The sequence below is a fragment of the Choloepus didactylus genome, chromosome 1 (assembly GCF_015220235.1).
Source record: "Choloepus didactylus isolate mChoDid1 chromosome 1, mChoDid1.pri, whole genome shotgun sequence".
Classification (NCBI taxonomy): Eukaryota; Metazoa; Chordata; class Mammalia; order Pilosa; family Megalonychidae; genus Choloepus; species Choloepus didactylus.
Window position 1 is genome coordinate 163,741,825 of NC_051307.1, and position 22,441 is coordinate 163,764,265.

Below are 22,441 nucleotides of genomic sequence, written 5' to 3' on the forward strand. Positions count from 1 at the left end.
TAACCCAGAATTCTATATCTAGTGAAAATATCCTTTAGGAATGAAAGTACAAGGAAGATATTCTCAGATAAACTAAGAGAATTCAGGAGTGAAAGAGGAATATCATTTACAGACCCCATTGATATTAGAATGATCATAAGGCAATACTATGAACAACTCTATGCACAAAAATTCGACAACTTAAATGGAATGGAATAATTCCTCAAAACCCATAAACTACCCAAACTCACTCAAGATAAAATAGATAACACAAAGAGTCCTATTGTTATTAAGGAAATTGAATTCAGAGTTTAAAAACTTCCTAAAATGAACAAATCGATACATGTTTTTAGAGTTCATAGAATTGTACATTGAAAGAAAAAAGTAATCTTTACTGTATAATAATTTTTTTAAAATGCTTTAAACCTTTGGAAAGAGAAATCTTCAGGCCTGGATCATTTCACTGGTAAATTCTATCAGGTATTTAAATAAGACATAACAGGGCTTCTACACAGTATCTTCCAGAAAATGGAAGAGGAGAGAACACTTCCCAACTAATTTTATAAGGCTAACAGTACCATGATACCAAAATCAGACATAGAATAGTACAAAAAGAAAAAGAAAACTACAGACCAATATTCCTCATGAACTTAGACACAAAATCTTCAACAAAATATTAGCAAATTGAATCCAGTAATATATAAAGGATACTACACCAAGACCAACTGGGGTCTATCTCAAGAATGCAGGACTGATTCAATATTCAAAAAGATCAATGTAGTCTACCATATTAAGAGTGTAAGAAGAAAAATGACATGATCATATCAATAAAGGCAGAAAAAGCATTTGACAAAATATATTATCCATTTATGACAAAAACTCCCAGTAAACTAGGAATAGAAGGAACTTCCTTAACCTGGTAAAGGGCATCTACAAAACCTACAACTAAAATTATACTTAAAGAAGAAAGATTGAATTATTTCCCCCTAACATTGGAATCAAGCAAAGATGTTCACTCATCACTTATATTCAAAATAGTACTGGAAATCTTAGCCAGAACAATTAAGCAAGAAAAATGAATAAAAAGGCACACACATTGGAAAGGAAGAAATAAATCTATCCTTACTTGTAGACATGATTGTCTGTGTAGAAAATCTCAAGAAATCCACAAAAAGCTCTTAGAACTAATGAATGAGTTTAGCAAGATTGCAGTGTACAATGTCAACACACAAAAAGCAGCTGTATCTCTATATATTAACAATGTGCAATTAGAAAACAAAAGTTAAAAAAACAAGATCATTTACAACAGCTCAAAAAATGGAAATGCAATAACACGTGTACAACATTATATGCTAAAAACCTACTAAATATTTTTAAAATAACTCAAAGATGGTCTAAATAAATGAAAAGAGATAATACATATAGTAAAGATGTCAGTTCTCTCCAAAATGATCTATAGATTTCGCCAATACCAATCAAAGTCCCAGCAGGACTTTTTGTAGAGACAGACAAACAACTTTTAAAATTTATATGGAATAGTAAAGGAAGAACAACTCAAACAATATCGATTAAGAAGAATATAATTGGTGGAATCACACTATCTGATTGCAAGACTTACTAGAAAGCCACAGCCATCACAGTATAGTATTGACAAAGGGATAGATACACGTTTTGATGGAACAGAGTCCAGAAATAGACCCATGCAGAAATGACCATTTATTCTTCATAAAAGTGCTAAAGAAGTTCAATTGATCAAAGATAGTCTTTTCAACAAATAGTGTTAGAACAATTGATCATCCATAAAAAGATAAATCCTGACCTAGTCTCTCACTTTAAACAAATATTAACTCAAAATATTATAGCTCTAAATGTAAAATGTAAAATGGTAAAACTTCTAGAAGGAATCATAAGAGAAAATCTTCATGACCTGGGATTAGGCAAAGAGTTCTTAGACATGATACCAAAAGCACAACACATAAAAGAGCAAATTGATTAATTAAATTTTAAGAAAATTAGAAACTTTTGCCCTGCAAAAGACATGTTAAGAGAATGAAAGATAAGTTACCTTCTGGAAGAAAATATATGCAAATCACGTATCTGATAAAGAACTTGTATTCAGAATATATAAAGACTCTAAAAATTAAACAATAAGAAAACAATACAATTTAAAAATGGGCAAAGGACTTGAATAGATATTTCATCAAAGAGGATAATATAAAGAAGGCAGATATGCACATGAAAAGATAGTCAACATCATTAGCCATTAAAGAAAATCAACCACTAGAATGGCTATAATAAATAATCCTGATAATATCAAATGCTACTGTGGATTCCCAACAACTGGAGTTCTCATACATTGCTAATGTGAATACAAAATTATATAGCCAGCCTGAAAAACAGTTTGGTAGTTTCTGATAAAGTTAAACATACATCTAGCATATGATCCAGCAATCCCACTCTTGAGTATTTAGCCTAGAGAAATTAAAACTAATGTTTACATAAAAACCAGAACATGAATGTTTACAGTAGTTTATTCATAATTACCCCAAACTAGAAACAAGTCAATGCCCTTTAATAACACAAATTTATTATCTTACAATTCTGGATGTCAGAAGTCTGAAATGGGTCTCACTGGGCTAAAATCAAGATGTTGGCAGGACTGCTTTCCTTTCCGGAGGCTCTAGAGGAGAATCTATTTTCTTGCCTTTTCCATCTTCTAGACTGCCAGCATTCCTTGGTTTGTGGCCTCCTTCTATCTTCAAAGCCAACAATGGCTGATTGAATCTTTCTCAAGTTGCTATCTTTCTGGTCTGACTCTTCTGCCTCCCTCTTCCTCATTTAAGGATACCTGTGATTACATTGGGCCCACCTGGATAACAGAGGATGTTCTCCTTATTTTAACATCAGCTAATTAACAACCTTAATTTCATCTTCAACCTTAATTCTCCTTTATATGTAACATAGCATATTCATAGTTTCCAGGGATTAGTAGATGGCCATCTTTGGGTGGCCATCATTCTGCCTATCACAAATAGACAATTGTGGAAACAAACTGTGATACATCCATACAATGGAATATAACTCAGAAATGAAAAGAAATTAACTTTGAATACACTCAGTAATTTGGATGAAATGCAAAGACATTATGATGAGTAAATAAAGCTCATGATGTATGAGCCCACTTATTTGAGATTATCAAGAAAACAAAACTATAATAATAGAGAACAGATCTCTGGTTGCCAGAGGATGGAGTGGTGGAAGATGAGACTACAAAGGGATAGCACAAGGGAGCTTTATGGGGTGATGGACTTTCTTTTGTGTACTGATTATTGTGGTGGTAATACAAATCTATTCATATGTTAAAATGATAGAACTGTGAACCAAAAGAAAAAAAGTCAATTTTATTTTATGATAATTAAAAAAATAAAATTTAAAAACTGTGCAATTGCACATGCACACACACAAACACACACACACAAATGCCCACTACTTAATGCTAAAAAACAGAAGGAAAATAAAACCAGCCAAAGATATTACACTGGACTCCAGCACTTTTGTGGTGAGTTCAAAAGAACTCTTCATAGTTTTCATCAAAGCTATCCTCAAAATACTTAATCTATCTGAGCTTCCATTTTCTCACCTCAAAATAAGGATAATAATATTAACCTGGTTGGGTTATTAAGAAGATTAAATTAAAGTGTGTGTATATAAATATCCTGGCACATAAATGACATTCAATTGTGTTAACTGCTTTGTTTTTGCCAACCTGTTAGTGTTTCTGAACTCGTGGGTCTTCTTTCTCCCAAAGATTTAGAATCTTCAGGAACTGAAGCAACTCAGTGTTACAAGTGTGGAGAAGAGGGTTTAAAAGAGAGATAGGACCACACATTGTCCCAAAGAATTGTCCTGAGATATAATAGCTTCTACCGACATATGAGGTCTGTCTATGGCAAATATTTTATTCCTATTTTCTAACATAAATCTAATCAGGGATTTCCATCATTAACATCTTTACAGATGTCCTCCCTGACTTCCTTCAGTTGTTTCTACCAGCTTCCCATCCCTATACCTACTCCATGGACTACAGAGTGGCTAATGAGGTGGACTAGAATGGAATGGTTATCACACATTTATTGTTTTATTCAAGCAGCAGTTGTTGAGTACCTGCTAAGTGCCAGCATTGAACTCAATCCCAAGGATATAAACTTGGACAAGCTTCCATCCCAGCCCTTGAAGTCTTTCACAGTCTAATTGGTAGCAGAGGCTAGAGGTGGTAGTCTACAAATTTAGATGTTAAAACACAAGTTTTCAAGTGTAAATTTGCTTGGAGAGCTAAAGAAAGCTCCTCCAACTGGTTTTCCAAAAAAAGAATTGAGGGGAAAGGTGGGGGCAAGGGAGCCTACCAAAAGGAAAGTAAAATTACAATATCTGAGAAGAACTAAAAATATTAAATGAAAAAGAACATCTCCCATTTTATCTAGACTCAACCTGATGCAATCTGCATTTGTGTGAAGATTGTTGTCTATTTAGCAAGTGAAAATTTGTAAAATGACTTGAGTTTCTGATAGGGGAAAAATAGTGTTATACATGAGCCAAAAGCCTTAATGAAAATAATTATTAAGTGGCTACAGCTAAATTATATTATTAATCACTCTGAGGTCTAATATTAGCATAGAATTAGAAAAGACCTCAGAGAACTTCAAATCTGCCACACTGTGCCCATTCGCTCCCAGGGAGAATGATCATGCATAACCAGATATGTATTTGAATGCTTTCTTCTAACTCTATTCCTTCCAGCTCACTGAGTTAGGATGCCTCTGTTAAAAAAAAAAAAATAGGCCTTCAAACAATAGGCCCCTATAAACAAGGGTTGTGGTGGGAAAAGATGAAGAATATGTTTTCCCCTATCCTCTATAACATGTGGAATTTGGGATTTTTTTTTTTAATAGAGACCACTCAGACGACATTCTATCCCTCTTACTTTCCCAAAAGAAAGAGAACAATCATCAATTGCTAATGGTCATTGTAGCAAAACAACATCAAGTGCCAAATTCACGCTCAGGAGAAAACACTCCTCCTCGTGGCTTCCAGTGCCCTACACCAGAGAACCTCCTCTAGTAACAAACTATAGAAATGATCCTTGAAAGTATAGTCTTTGGAATTTGGGATTTTGGGGTCTGATCATTGCCTAATTTAAATACTAAAAAATAAGACAAATACCTTCCTGGGCAATGTTAGAAAGTTGTTCTTTACTGACAAGGTGTTATCATTGATTCCCAATCCCTCTGCGTAATGTGGTCATATTGATTATAGAGAAGTATGAAAATTGTGGGATGGGACCTGGAAAGTTACCAACATTTTGAAATCTATTTAAAAAAAAAAATCTGTGGAAATGCTTACTCTGTCCGTTCTTACTGATTTGTGGTTGGGTCTTCTTATACTCAAGCAAAAGTTAATAGAAGTTAAAAGTCTATGAATAAACCCCAGGGTGCCAGCAGTTTGGTTCAGCTATACTTATAATGCTTATCACTGCCAGCCTTCCCTGGTCGATACCCTTCATATTGCCTGGAGGGCCCTCTCATTGCATTCTCTGTCTAAATGAATCCAACTTTCCCTAAGAGGCTGCCCTCTGGTCCCACTGCCATCAAAAACTTTCTGATCAAGTCTTTTTCTTATGCAAAACCTGACAGCCCTCACACATTCAGCACTTAATTGGTGTAGCCATTAATGTGGTCCAACAGCTACTTCTGCTTATCAGGAAGAAGGAAAAACAGAAGGACATGGGGATATGTTCCAGAAAGTTATGGTGGGGATGGAGACAGTATTACAGAACAAAAATATAATCCTATATTTAGCAAAAATAGCAGCTCTTTACAGTCAATCATGTTTTGGGGGGGGGAATGGGCTAATTTTTTTTTATTAAAAAGTTGTAAGTTTATGGAAAGATCATGCAGAAAATATAGAGTTCCCTTATACCTGCCCACATTTTTAACATTTTGCATTAGTATGGTAACTTTGTTACAATTGATGAGGGAATATTATTATAATTGTACTATTGACAATAGTCCACAGTTTACATTATGGTTCAATAGTCATATGTTTTAAAAGGTTAATTTATATTGTCTAAAACAAAGCAATGCTGGGTGTTTCTAAGGCTGCCTTTACTGAGGTTCTGTTCACTCATGAACACCAGGGCTGCAGACAGGCCTGGCTTTTAGTTTTGGAGTAAGAATCCATTTCTGCCTCAGTTGAAACATCTAATTCCCAGTTTCCAGGCCTTGAAATCCACAAAATGCATCAAATTAATTAAGAAATATCTAAAAATATTTCTTTAAAATATCTGCTAACTACCATTACTAAGAAGCTAGTAGCAACCCATCCAAAAGACTTATTAAGTGCCTCCCATGGCAAAGCCCTATGGTGAGAACTGGAAATGTTTAATTCACAGTTCTTGCCCTTAGGCATTTTGCAACCACAGGAAAAAAAAAAAAGACAGAAAGAGCCACAAAAGGGACAGCTTTAAGATCACTTCTGGCTGGGAAAATAAGAAAGGGTTTCACAAAGGAGGCAGGTGTATGGATTTTGAAGAAAGGAAGATAAGAAGAGAAGCACATTTGGAAAGGTTTAAGAATAAAGTTGGTTCCATCTCACAGACATCAAGGGAGGAATTGCCATTCTCTTTCTTGGAACCAGGTTAATTTTCTTTGTGTCTCTGTCCTCAATTTCTGATAAGCCTGACTCATTGTAGTTGAACATGTATTTGCTTCCTTGTATGTTTATTTCTGGCTTTCTCTGAATTCATCATGAGGGCAAGATTATGAGTTGCACAGTGCCTGGCATGTAAAAGATTCTCAATAAATAAATGAAATGGACTATGAGAAAAGAAGGTACAAGTAGAGTTGCAGAAAGCTGAGGTGGAGAGAAGGAAGCTGAGCATGGAGTGACCCCTTGACCTTCTAAGAGGAGTGGCAAGGTCACTATTGAGAGTGAGGTCAGAGTGGGGCAGGTGGTGAGCAAAGTAGAAAGAAAAGAGGACAAAAAGGGTGATGAGCAGCAGTACCAGGCAGGGCTTCACAAAACTGGATGGTGTGACTTGGGAGTGGATCAAACTAGCAGGGCTTCGTGACTTTCTCCAGAAATTCTTGGCAGCCCCTGTGAGGGAGAAACAAAAGCAAATGGGCGTTACTAAGGGCTAGAGTTGGCAAGACCAGTATAGTAGGATAAGGTGGTATCAACCTTTACACCAGCCAACACTTCCATCCTTGATTTATCAGTCTGTGTGTGTTTGATTCCTAATGCAGCCAACTCATTTAAAAAGGATATTCTCAGAATTTTGTTAAGTAGTGCCTCGTGAAGTCTTCTTTTTCAGCCATGTCTACTTTGAATTCGCATCTTCCTTGAAGGTATAGACCTCATGTTGGTGGAAGAGATATGCCCAGGGGGGTCAGAATCCGAGTAATCACTTCAAGCCCCTTGATTTTCTGGGGACAGTTGGAGGCCTTGGGAGAGCGATGGGCAAAGGGGCAGCTGGTGGAAGGACCAAAGGCCCCCTTTGTTATCTATACCAAAATAAAATCTGAGCATATAAATCATCCCAAAATTCCTTCAACTTCTCTGTTTAGTGATTCTTGAACATTTGCATTCATCAGAATCACCTGGGGGTGCTTGTGAGCCCAGACTGCTGGGCCCCACCCCCAGAGTTTTTTTATTCAGTGGCTCTGGAGTGGGGCTGGAGAATTTGTAGTTCTAATAAGTTCCCAGCTGATGCTAATGTTGTTTGTCCTGAGACCTCTCTTTGAGAAACACTGTTCTAAGGCAAAGGGCTGCCTCTTCATGCTTCTGTATACTCTCTCTTTTTGCCTTCTTGTGACTGATAGAAACATGTAATGAGCAGCTACTGCATGCCAGGCATGATACTAACTCTTAGGACAGAGCCTGACCCAGAGACGACACTCAGAAAATATTTTTTGAGTAAATGAATAGTGAGCAAAACCCAGGCACAATCCCTACCCTTATATACCTTACAGACTGGTAGGAGAGTCCTACTTTAATACAATAATTTCATAAATTAATATACAGTTAAAAACCATTGTGCATACTGTGAAAATAAATTATGGAGTGCTATTAGAGTAATATTAACCAGAGAGATTGGAATAGCCTTGGGGGAGGGAAGCATATTGAAATGGGGACCTGAAATAACTATTGATTTTTAAATGATTTCATCAGGATAAAAATGTTTATGGGGAGTTTTGAGCACAGCACTCCATAATCCACCCTACTGGAGGTCCTTCCTCCAAACTGCAGAGCACCCATCACAGTGGGCCAACATAAAGTACTTGATAGTTGTTAACCGATTGAAGATACACCAGTTAACAACTATCTGAGTAGCTTTAGGCCAGTCAGTGAAGCTCTTTGGGCATTAACTAACCTCCTCATCTATAAAATAAGGGGGTGGTTTCTATAATTGTTCCAGGACTGGGGTTCTTCATCTTGGCTGTACATTGGAATCACCCAGGGAGGTTTTAAAAAGCACTGACTCCTGGGTCCCACTCCCAGAGATTCTGATTTAACTGGTCTGGAGAGTGGCTTAGGTTTCAGGATTTTAAAAATCTCCCCACTAATGTGTAACCAAGGTTGAGAATCCCTGGGCTAGAAGGATTCTAGGTGATCCCTATAATTGATTAGAGCAGCCAAGCTCCATGATGTTATGGACCCCAAAGTCATAAACCTTCACTCAGTTTCTAAACAAAAATATATTAAAATTTTAGTTAAGTCAGGTTTCATTTTAAACAAGACTCCAAGAATGAATCTATGTTTCAGCAAAATTACAGTTTCTTTCTCTTGGGTTTATAGAAAACGTCATAGCAATTTTATTCAACTTGAATTCTCACTGAAGTGTAACAGAACCCTGATCTTTGTAAAGCTCATTTCTTTCCAAATTCTGTAGCGCTTGCTGATGGCTCCTGATATCATTTTATCCAAGGGCTCTTAAGAGTGACTTCAGTGGGATGCTTAGGAAGAGGGCTGAAGAAGCATTCTTTATTATGAAAATACTGCCCATATTACTTTTTATATTTAGTGGAAACTAGAAACCCGTTTTAAAATGTTTTTTATTTTTGTCTCAATCACAAGTATATTCAGTAAATTTTTCCCTTTTTGACTTGGTTAGCCCACCTAGAAGCAAAAATTTAAGATTTATTTGTTGCCAATTATCTCAATCTAATCCATAGCAGAAAAATCCAGTTCATAATTATGATTGGAAACACTTTATCTTGATCCTATCCCACCTCCCCATTCCCTCCCCATGTGAACCTATCCTACCTCCCCATTCCCTTCTTTCCTGTTTTATAATACTTTGTATCTGAGATCTGGCATCAATCTAGTGGTGTGCTGGTAAAAATTTAACAACCACTTGTAAGCAGTGTTCAGAGAAACATTATTCACAATAGCTGAAAAGTGGAAACAATCCAAATGTCTGTAGACATGAATGAATAAACAAAATGGGGTTAAATGAAATACTGTTATACTATACAAAGGAATGAAATTTCAATACCTGGTTCAACAGCTGTAACATGGTTGAACCTTGAAAACATTATTTTGAGTGAAAGAAGCCAGACACCAAAGGACAAATGTTGTATAATTCCACATATATAAAATATCTAGAATAAGCAAATTAATGGAGATAAAGTAGATTACAGGTTACCAGGCAATGGGGGAAGGAAGGAATGGAGAGTTATGGCTTAATGGGTATGGAGTTTGATATGGATGATGAAAAAGTTTTAGTAATGAAAGCTGGTGATGGTAGCACAACATTGTAAAAGTAAGTAATGCCACTGAATTACACACTTAAAAAGTGTTATATGTTGCCACAATTAAATAATTTAGAGAAATTAACAACTGGTCCTTGGAGGGAGTACTGATTTGTGGCATTTGCCATTTTCAAGCTACCAACACATCACGAAATGCAGAGTTCGGAAGAGGTGTACTCTTGGCTCTCATGAGCTGGTATCACCCAACTCCAGCCACTACTGCTCCTACCTATGAGGCCCTCCCCAGGCAGAAGAATATAATCTGGTGGCTTATTATTTGGAATGAAGTAGGATTTCCTTCCATCTCTTCTAAACCCACCTTCCCACCCTCGGTCCCAATCTAAACTTATGTACATTTCCTTAAGTTCCTTACATTCATCTCAAATGAAAGGGCCATGATAGGCACTAAATATATATTCAGAAGATCCTTGCACTGTATTGGACCTTCTGTCACCACCAACCAGGTATTTTAAGGAAATCACTCAACTCAGTTCTTCCTTATTGAAATACAGATGATAATAATAGCAACCTTCCACAATTGTTGTTAAGCATGGAAGACATATAAGAAGTGCTTCTCAAACTTGAGTGTGCATCAGAATCACCTGGAAGGCTTGTCAAAACACAGATTCCTGCCCTTTCCTCATCCAACCCCCACCCTTAGTTTCTGATTCAGTAGGACCCAGGTGGAGCTCAAGATTCTGCATTTCTAGCAAGCTCCCAGGTGATGCTGATGCTGTCTGCCAGGACTGCCCTTTGAGTAGTGCTGTGACAACACACCTTGTGAATTTTTAACATGTAAACATAAGTAGATATTAATATGTTGAGGAAGATTGTGACTTAATGCTTCATCTGTTCTAGGAATGTATATGTTTAAATGAGTTCTTCAAGGAGAAACAACAGTGGCTTTGACACAGGGATAAATTCTGTGTATTTTACCAGAGGGTTTAATGTATTACACACTGATACCTGGGGATATGGGGAAGGCACTATGTCCTTTGGAATGGAGCATAAGAGTTTCTTCATCCCAAGGAATTCCTCAGTCTATGTGTGTATGCACAAGCACATACACACATATAGAACATATATATAAGACCCCCAAGCCTGCTCCTCTTCCGTTGCTTCCCAACTCAGGGCATAGTGCCACCAAACAACTGGTTCACAGGCCAGAATCAAGTCCTTTTCACTTTACCATTTACATATCTTTTATTTCCATTCTCTTCTCTCCATTTACCACCACTATCACCACCCTAGACAACCCTCCATCTTCTCTCATTTCGATTACTCCAAGGGCCTCCTATGTGATTAAACGGCACCCTCTCTATTCCTCTCTAATGTATTCTGCATTCTGTAACCAGAGTGATGATCTCAAATGTAAGTTTGATCATGTCACTTTCCCTTTGCTCTTAAGGTAATGACAAAAACTCCAAACATGGTCTGCAAGTCTCTTTATGAGCTGGCCTCAACTGAGTCTCTCTAATGTCATTTTCAACAATTCCAGCCACACTAGCAATTGTCTATAGAACACTCAGTGGGAGATTTAAGCAGTAAGAAAAGAAATATTCCTTGCAATATTTGCAATAGGATCCAGCCTTCAGAAGAACAGGACACCCTGAATAAGGATAAAGCAGGCATTTAAAGGAAAATACTACAGTTAGAATCAGTCCATTTGTTATTTTCACTGCTCAAAAAACAGAATTTCCTCATTAGATTATCATATCTGCAGACATCTAGGTTATAAAAGTCAGCCATAAAGTTGTTTTTATCTTTTGAGAACAAACTCCAAGCTTGATTCATTTGGGAAGACCAGGATTAGACAGAGTGTTTCTGGGTTTTGTGGTTATCTCAGGATGCAAAGTTGCTTTTATTTTTCTTTCTGATCATGTATGCAATATGTAGGCTTAATTATCGCAGTGGCAGGGCAAGGGGCCAGGTTTTCTTTCCTATGATCTTCCAGTACCTTGTATTCATCCTGTGTCTTTTCTTTATAGGGACATTGTAAATGCTGTTCCCACTGACTGGAATAAACTTCTGTATATCTTTCCCTACTTAACTCCCTTTGTTTCTGCAGATTATCGCTCAAACTTCACTACAGTAGGGAAGCTTTCTCTGACCTCCAGCCTAGAGCAAATTCCCCTAATACAGCTTCCCATAGCACCACATACCTCTCCCTTGAGCACTTGTTACAAAATGTTTGCATTTGTGCATGTGACTTAAAAATTAATATCTAATTCTCCCAGTGGACTCTAGTAAACCTATATAAGAAAAGACCATGTCTATCTTTGCTCCATCATTGCAATTTCAAGCACTGGCAGGGTACTGGCCTACAGGAGGTGCACAATAAATGATTTTAGGAATTCCATGTATGGGATAACATTTGATTATCATTTGATTCCTTATGAGGTGTGCAAGACATACATTACTTTCCTCATTATTTCCCATTTGAATGATGAAGAAATTGAGGCTCAGAAACATCTAAGCATCATGCTACAGCCAATGTGATGTCTAAGTAAGGGATTTAGAAACTCAATCCCTCCTGGCTAGATCACAATTCTCACTGGCTTTAAGGGCTTAATAAATCCTTCTCAGTGAAGGGCCAGCTGAGTTACAAATTCATGTAAAATATTTCAGGAGGAGGAAAAAAAATGAAAGGGAGAGAGGATCTTTCAGAAACTGTCCTAAAATACCTGGCTTGGGAAATGTCAGATCAGATAGTTTCCAAGACCTTGAAAAGGGCAAAAAGATTGTGAACTCTGCAATTATATAACCAATACAAAACCCCCAGATATCTTTGTTCATGTTCTCTCTACTTAAAAATAACAGACATCAAAACAGACTGACAATATTGCTGCTTGTTTGAAGCTAAAGTTTAAGTAGTAGGCGCCTGTTTGACTTCACATAATAAAATGTTAATTGAACTTCACCGACAAAAAAAGCAAGACTATGTCATTTGCATAATGGCAAATATATCAAGTCTTCAGTAAATCTTTGATATCAAAACTCAGTGCAGATCAAAAACCTAAATATAAGAAAACTATAAAAGAAGAAAACAGAAAAACATCTCCAGGACCTTGTCTTAGGCATTAGTTTCTTAGACTTTACACCAAAAGCACAAACAACAAAAGAAAAAAATAGATTAATGGGACTTCATCACAACTAAAAAATTTTGTGTAAAGGACTTCATAATAAAATTAGAAAGACAACCTACAGAATGGGAAAAAAATGTTTGGAAACCACATATCTGATAAAGGTTTAACTTCCAGAAAATATAAAGAAATCATACAACTCAACAACAAAAAAGACAAACATCAAGTTAAAAAATGGGCAAGAGACTTGAATAGACATTTCTCCAAATAAAAAAAATGGACAAAAAAGCATATGAAAAGCTGCTCAACATTTAGCCATTAGTGAAACACAAATCAAAACCTCAATAAGATACCATTTCATACCCTCTAGAATGGCTACTATTCAGAAAATGGAAAAGAAGTATTGGGGAGGATGTAGAGAAATAGGGACACTCATTCATTGTTGGTGGGAATGTAAAATGGTTCAACCGCTGTGGAAGACATTTGGTGGTTCCTCAGTAAATTACGTATAGAATTACCATATGACCCAGAATATTAGCCAGGGTTCTCTAGGGAAACAGAACCAACATTATATATATTATATGTAATATATTATATTGTATATATATATATAATATATAAGTAATGAGATTTTTATTAAGAATTATCTCATGCAACTATGGGGATGGGCAAATCCAAGTTCTATAGCGCAGGTGGAGGTTTCCAATGATTTCCTGTGGAGTAGAAGGCTGGCTGGCTGAAGTAGAGACAGAAAGTCTCTCTTCTGACTGCTGAAATCATCACTTCTCCTTTTAAGGCCTTCAACTGATTGAATGAGACTTCTTTCATTGTTAAAGGCAGTTTCCAGTTGATTGTATTTGTAATCAGCTATAGATGAAATCAACTTACTGATGATTTCAGACCATGAGATATCCTCACAGTAACAATCAGGCCAATGCTTGCTTGACCAAACATCTGGACACCATAAGCTGGCCAAGTTGGCACATGAACTTAACCATCGAACACGGCAATCCCACTTCTAGGTATATACCCAAAAGAATTAAAAGCAGGAACTGGAATAGATATTTGCACACTGATGTTGCTAGTAGCATTATTTACAATTGCCAAAAGAAGGAAGCAACCCAAATATCCATTAACCAATGAATGGATAAAAAAAAATTTGGTATATACATACAATGGAATATTATTCAGCTGTAAAAAAGGAATGAAGTTCTGATACATGTGACAACATAGATGAACCTTGGAAACATCATGTTGGTTGAAATAAGCTATACACAGCAAGACAAAAATTGTGTGAACTCACCAATATGAAATAATTAGAATAAGTAAATTCATCAACCAGATACTAGAATACAGGTTATCAGGGGCCAGAGTATGGGTAGGAAATGGGGGATTTAATGCTTAATTGGTACAGAATTTCTGTTGGGTGATGGAAAAGTTTTGGTGGTGGCTGATGGTAATGGTAGCACAACATTGTAAATGTAATTAACACCACTGACATATATTTGAATGGGAAATTTTAGGTTGTATATATGTTACTAGAATAAAAATAATAATTAAAAAACAGAACTCTACCACACAAAGTATGAACCCTAATGTAAACTGTAGACTATAGTTTATGGTACAATTAGAATATTCTTTCATTGTAACAAAGGTACCACAGTAATGCAAAGTGTTATAATGGGGGGGTATATGGGAATTCTGCATTTAAAGCATGATTTTTCTGTAAACCCACAACTTCTCCAAAAAAAATTATAGAAATAAAGAGTGGAAAACCCCATAGTTATCATAGCTGCAGCAATTAAAGTGGCACTTTTCTCCATGCTTCCTTTGAAAGTATCAATTCCAGGCTTAATCCTTTGGGCTTTTCTGTACTTATGATATGTGATTTGATGGGAAAAGCACAATGTGCCCTAGTTTTGGCTTGAGCACAGTGTCTCAAAACTCTAGTCTCTGCAATTTATATTCACCTATAAAGCAAACGGTCTACACTTATGCTTAATTGCCTCCTTGTGTTGCCTAGAATTTAGTGCCTAAGTTGATTAGGAGTGGCTGGCTCTGAGATTATTCCACTTCAAGAAAATGTTTCTTACTCTATCCATAGTACTTCCCTGCTGTCTTCCTTGTGGATTGGTGGAGTGAGGCAAGTGAGGGAGAATAGGGCCACTGTGAATGAGTGGATATAGGTGCAATAGAAAGTTGGGGTGCTTCAAATGCCTATTCCAACTGATGTCTGTAGGGCAAGAATAATCAAGGACGTAAAGCTCCCAAGAAAGGATAGCATGGACCATTTGGGGATCAGGGCCCCCTGCCAAGCTATGGGTGAAGTGTATTTCTAAAGTACATTGGAAAATGGTGAGGGCATGGAGACCTGGTTGCTCAATAAAGAGCACAGCAGGCACACTTCTATTGCCACATAAGCTTATAAAGAGGCACCCCTGAGGACTTCATGGAGGCTTCAGGGACAATTTTCCTTAAAATGTTAAAATAATGCCAGAGGCCTGAGACTGGTGCAAGTAATGCAAGATAAGCTTTACCAAAGGAGACAAAAATCACAAGAGTGCTAAAAACAGCTGAACAAAACATGCAGTACAAGTCTGGAATTTAAAGGAAGCAGTTTTTTATTATTAAAAATTTTATTACTACAACGTCCCACTTGGCCACCCTCCCTGTTTACTGTGGGAACTGATCTCCTTGCAATCTACATTGTTACAGTGGAGATAGCAGAAAAAGGAACTTCACCCAGCATGGGCCAAGAAGATCCTGTTTTGGAGAATTTGGAATTGGAACTAAGAGATTTAAGTTAGTTTGGGCACATCTGTCTTTAATTGAGGCAAAATAAACCTGGAAATGGCTGGCTGTGGTTATTTTGTCATGTAGGCTGCAAAATAAAGACAGGTGGTCTAGAGCAAGAAGAAAGAAGGAAGCAGACACACAGAGAAAAGTGGGGACAAGAAACATAGGGAGGAAATTTCCCGGTTTCCTATAGCCTTCCATTCCCTGGTTCCTAATACCTTACATACCCTGCTCTTGGGTTGTCTAAGACATCCCAGAATCCTTATTCCAATTTTTCCCTAAGCTAATTCCAGTGGGACTTTTTACTTGAAGCTGCTAATTGTAAGAAATGCCAAAGTATGTTAATCATATGTACAACACTAGTTTCAGTGACAAAAACAATAGCCCTGTAAAAATAAATGAAAGCCACCCAAATGAGAAGAGTCTATTTATTCAGAGTTTTCTATAGCAAGGGAGTAGGCCACCATCACTTGTATTTGGCAGTGACTCAAAGGCAGGCAGAAGAGTAGGAAAGTTTTATAATGAAAAAATAGGAATGCTTAAATTATGTTCTTACTGGAGATTGTTGGCATGTGTAAGCTAAAGGTGGGATGACTAGAAGAGGGACATCTTATGTGATTAGTTTGGGGAGGATATTTGATTTTCTCTGGTTGGTCCTGGGTTGTTAGCAGGGGCAAAAAATAGGGAAGCTGGCAGATGTTGACCAAGTCCTGACTATTCTGAGCTGATGTCATAGAGGTTATGGTTTGGCTTTCCTAGGTGGTTGCTGTAAAGGTTGTGAGTTATAGTTATTTTCATATATGTTCTGGCCAATGTCCATTTGTATATTCAGTCTCTCAGCAAATATATTATTTGAGTACTTCTTAAGTGATAAAACAGAAGTTCTCAATTCAGTCTGCATTTTAGAATCACTGGAGAAGCTTTATAAGCCCAACCTGGACCAATTAAATCAGAATCTCTGGGGAGAGAACCCAAACATCAATATTTTTTTCAGCTCTTCAGAAGATTCCCATGCCCAGGTTAATGAGCAAACATAAGAGAATCAACATGTTCTTTGATAAAGCTACTGACCCCTCCTTTGATCCTCTTTTCTAGAAGATACATTATTGGCAAGAGTTTATACAGGAATGCTTAAGTTATGTAAAACTCAAAAGCCATGAAATGCAGAAAGTGCCTATCACTAGGCATTGAATAAAAATAAACATGAGCTATAAAATGAATGTGTTTCCTAATATTTTTTGCACAATTACAGGCTATACCCTGGTGGCAAAGGTTTTATAGGGTTTACAAAGGGAGATTTGAAAGATCTCACATAATAATAGCTGTCACTTATTCAGCACATCCATGTTCTAGACATTATACTGAGCACTTTGTGTTACCTCACCTAAACTTCACTGCTTATATCTCGCTGGTTTAAACAGAAATGTAGATTTACCCCAAAGGTATTATTTGCCCTTGAATGATCAACTTAGATAATCTAATTATATATTTAACAAGAACTTATTGAGCACCTACTATGTGCCAGGCACTATTCTAGGTTCTGGGAATATAATAGTGAAAATAGATGTGGTTTTAGTCCCTGTGGACCTTATAAGATAGCGGGAGAGATTAACATTAATAAAATAATTACATGATATGTCACTACAAATTGTATTTGGGTTTTGAAGGAAAGACATAAGGAGCTAAGAATTGGCAAACTTTTCGCGTAAAGGACCAAAGCATAAATATTTTAGGCTTGTGGGCCCTATGGTGTCTGTTGCAACTACTAAACTCTGCCACTGTAATGCAAAAGCAGCCATAGACAATACATAAAGGAATGGGTGTGGCTGTGTCTCAATAAAACTTTATTTACAAGAATAGGCAGGATTCTTGTAATCATTAGGCTGGATTTGGCCCAAGGAAAATAGTTTGCTAGTCTCTGGATTATAACATAGAGACTTAATCTAGTTTGGGGAGTGAGGGCAGAGAATTCTTTGGGCAAAACCTGTCTTTGCTATTTGGCATCCTAGTGTATCATGTAGTCTTTAAGAACTAAAATACTATAATTAGTTTGTTGTTATTTAGTTAGCTGTTATGTTGGCATTTTGATAAACTGAAGCCAGAATCACGTATCATGAATCATGGGAAATACTCAGAATTATATTCTGCGTTAAAATTTTGAATCAAAGTTGCACTCATTTTGAAACTGTTCTGTTCCTCCAGGATGCTTAAGAAAAAAGGGAAATGATAGTTGACAAAGACTTTCTGGAAAGGTAGCATAGGAAGACAGCGGTATTTACATTTATAGGTAACTCTGCATTAGAATCTTCGTCTATACATGGGAAACCTAAGAAAGACAAAAAGGATCCAGAAATGTTTTCTTTGAAGGAAAACCAAGATTCTGTAGGGGTATGGGTTCTGTAGTTCCAATGGGGAAAATGTTCAAATTATCTTCTCAAAGTTATCAATCAAGGGATGGGATTATTTGAAAATGGAGTCAGAAAGAAGCACGTGGTATTAGTTATAAATCCTTTCTTGCCATTCACAGACCAGTGCTTTTTCAACAGCTGCAAATTTTTTCAAAACACACACACACAAACACACAAACTCTGGAGAGTCAATAATGATAACACTGGCATTTTTTTTTAAGATCTTGTTTTTTTTAGAGATCAAAAATTATTTCACTTTGAATATTTTCTTAAGTTTTAGTCATTTTTATGTAGCATTAATTTTTTAATACTTTATTTCTATTAATTATGACTTCAAGTAATTTATAAAAGAATTCTTATTTTTGTTTAGTGGTTTTTTCATTTCCTTTCTGTAACAGGATTAAATATGTTTGTATTTGAAGTATATTAAATATTTAATTTCTAGTTTTAATTAAATCATTTTTAAATGAATATTACTCATTTGATACTTGCAGCAACCCTATAGAATGAGTACCAGTATTATCCCCATTTAAAGATGGATAAACTGAAACTAGGAGAGGTTAAGGAACTTGCCATGGTCACACTGTAGTAATTTGCAGAGCTAGGATTCAAATTTAGGTAGCTTTGACCCAGGGTCCATGCTCTTACCCACTATGTTATTCTGACATTTTTTGAAAAATAAAATAATGATTTTAAAACTTGAAAACAATACTGAAATATCAGCATTGTCATTTTGTTCTACTATTGCAGTTTGCACATTTGAGCAGAAATCTGAAGGATGAATAGGAGTTAGCTAGGTAGAAAGGGAGAGGAAGAAAATTCCAGATAGGGAGATCACATGGGCAAAGGCCCTGTGGCAGGATCTATGTCCCACAGAACTGAAAGAAGGCTTATAATGTCCATTTATACTGCATGTATTCATAATAACCAGAAGGCCTTCATTTTGGGCTGCTAAGAAGATGTATGTATGTGCTGAGAGCCCTAGTGTGGGTGGGAAATATAACTATATTTTCATATAGTGATAGATTATTGACACCTACTTCATCAGAGTGCAAGTGGGCCAGAAGTGGAAGCTGGCCATTGGACTAGGAGAGTTGAACTTGGATAGTGAGGGGAAATAGAACAGAGGTAATTGGTTGGGGGCTTATGGGTGTGGAGGAAATATGAAAGAAGAGGAAGGTGATGGAAAACACACTAAAGTAATCAAGAAGTCCACAAATCTAAATCACTCATCAAAGAAAAAGGTTATTATGTTCCAGGGCTAAAAATGGTTCTTTCTGTACTACCCTCAGCTCAAGGGTCTTTGCCCTTCATCAGATCTCTCTGCAAATGGTGCCTATGCTTGGGTAACAGAGTAAGAAAGTTCTCTTCTAAAATCTGCCTAAGATTAATGTTCCTTGTTAATTCACACTCCTTCATGAAACCCTCCTGCACTCTATGAGGATTTAGAATTACTAGAAGGGCCATTGTGTCCATCCACAGTCAGATGCTCTAACCCCATCCCCCATACCCATGTCCAACCCCACCCTCTACCCAGTGTAAGGTCAGGCTGATTTAGCTTGACCTAAGATGATAGGGTTGCCCTTTCTTTAGAGGTGGCCCTTCTGTTTTCTGAGATTCCCTTTTTAAACAATCTTTCTAGCTCCACAGACACCTCTACTCTTTCCACACCCCAGTCACAAGTGAAACTAGTGTCTAACTTGGGGATTGGCGTGGTGTCAACTTTTGAGAACTTTCTTTATAAACCACATGCTCCAGTGCCTTTTTATCATCATCTTAAACATACAAATTTAAATAAGATATTCTCAAAATGCTTCTTTGGAGGAATATATTCAACATGGGTGACCACTCCCACAGCTCTTCCCATACCCTACCCACCATAGATACCTCAGTCCCCAGGGACAGGAGGACCTTGCCTTCCCACCACCTTCTCAACTACTGCAGTAGGGCATTCCATCACCCTTGTACTCTGTTACTACAACCTATGCTCTCCCCCCCACTCACTGGAAGAACAGCACTGAACCCTCCCAAGCTTCCATAGAGGAAGGGGAGAGTCAGTTCCATTTCCACAAGAGAACAACTCCAAACCCATGCAACATTCCCCTTTCCTCTCCAGATATCTTTACATCTTCCAAAGGATTCTAATGTCCCAGCTTGACATTTTTACTTTAGATGTCATCAATGAATCTTTTATAATGTGGCCTCCAGACAAAACAAGCATGATGCATTGGATGTGACCAGCTAGTGTTGGATGATGCCATAATTCATTCACTCTTTTATTCATTCACCCAATATGTGCTATGTTCACAATACACCATCCACTCTGTCATACAGAAAATAGTATGATATGCATACTCCCAGAAGCTCACCATTTAGTGTAGGCAGACTCATAAAGATGCAATTATAATACGATACAATGACTGCATTGCATCCTTAATTTTTATTATTTTATGTTATACTTTGTATTGTGCTTTTATTGGAGTAGATTGCAATATACATTTGCTTTTATGGCAGGAACATTATAGCCTATGTGATAGTAAAAATACTTCATATCAAAAATCTTGGTAAACAATTGTTGGACCTTTTCTCCCAAACAACTGGAAATTCTTATGGCAGCAGAAGATAGAAAAAGTACTCACCTAATACCGGGCCAATTTATAATGTCATGGAACAGGTGCAGGGAAAAAAAACAATTGTCTGAGACAATTAGGAAAACAATCATGTTGAAAAGGAATACTAAAGGGAAATCACTGAGAGGACTAGACTAGCTATTTTACTTTGATAATTAATAGTCATAAACAAATGAACTAAGGATTGCCAAAATTATCAAAACTATTAACTTTCTTCTAAGCTATGAGTCAGCACAACACAACTCTTAGGAAGTCAGTTAAACTGTGTGACAAAAGTGATTCAAGAGGCCACCTCCAAAGATATGGTTCTGTGAAGCACTTCAATATATTAAACAGCTCAATGTAGACCAATGGTTCTGAAACTTGAATGTGCATAAGAATCACCTGGAGGGCTAGTTAAAACACAGATTGCTGAGCCCCAGCCCCAAAGTTTCTAAATCAGCAGGCCTGAAAATTTGCATTTCTAACAAGTTCCCAAGTGATGCTGATGCTGCTGGTCAGGGACCACATTTTGAGAACTATGGTTATGAACCTGGCTTTACATTAACATCACCTGGAGAGTTTATTTTAGAGATGCCCAGCTCTGCCTCAGAACAATTAAATCAGAATCTCTGGAGATGCACAGCAGGATGCAGTATTTTAAAAGCACCTGGTGATTTTGTTGTGTAGCTAGACTGAGTACCACTAGGTAGGGTATAAGACAGCAGAAAACACTAGAAATGCTAACAATTCATAAGAGAATAGTTATGTGGCAGAGAAGGTAATAAAGAGTAAGAATTCACAGCCTGAAAGCCTCAACCAAAATCCCGAATGAGAAACAGGGTGGTTATATTTCTGGATGATACTGAGTCTCAGAAGTTTCCAGGTGAAAAAAATCTTTCCCATATAACATACCATAGGAATTTTACCTAAATCTGATTTGTAAAGAGAAAAATATGAGTACTTCACACTGAATCTCTGTGGAAAGAATTATGTAACCTGGAGAAAATTGAGAAATCATCTCCCAAAATGTAAACACCCTATTAGACAAGAGTGAATTTTCATCTTGTTCATGCAAAATTGCAGTATTTTCTCTCTGTAAAAGATGCACTAATGTCAGTGTCTCCAAACCCCCAGCCCATGAAGACGTTAAGAGCTCTGCAGAAGGGTTGGTCTAGGTGGTCAAGGTTTTCAATTTATTATGTCCTGTCTATCCCTGCCCCTGCCCCTGCCCCCTCCCTCCCCAACTCCAGCTCCAGCTGATTGGGCCTGGGGTAGACACTTGACAGAAGGACAGCAAATAAAATCTGCCTTTGGCAAGTTCTGGTGGGGCTGGGGATTCTATCCAAACAGAGGTGTCAGATATTTGCTGAGTCAATGGGGTTTTCTCTCCAAGTTTTGGACTTGAAAATAGGGGAAGGATAACACGGTTGCTGGTATGGGCAGAAATGGACAACCTGGAGAGGAGCAGATGGCCTGAGAAACTGGGCTTGATAATGGAGGAGCCCAAAGGCCCAGATTCCTGAAATACATTGAATTGCCCCAGCTCCCAGTCCTTCTCCACCTTCTAGCCCCAGAAGGCCCAACCCTACAGGGTGTTCCATGCGATTCCTCATCTTTCATTGAACCAAATGTAGCTTTAGAATAGCTTTGTTTCTTTTCTGAGGTTACCTGAATCTTTGTTACACTTGACCAACAGAGCAGTCTAATGAGCAGGAGTGTGTCATACAGGCAAATTCTCACTTCCCCTCCAGTTC

The 22,441-nt window shown here is 37.2% G+C and overlaps 1 pseudogene; it reads right to left on the minus strand.

Annotated features, from left to right (window-relative positions):
• Positions 1-4,930: 4,930 nt before the first annotated feature.
• Positions 4,931-5,135, minus strand: LOC119510782 (annotated as a pseudogene).
• Positions 5,136-22,441: the final 17,306 nt, after the last annotated feature.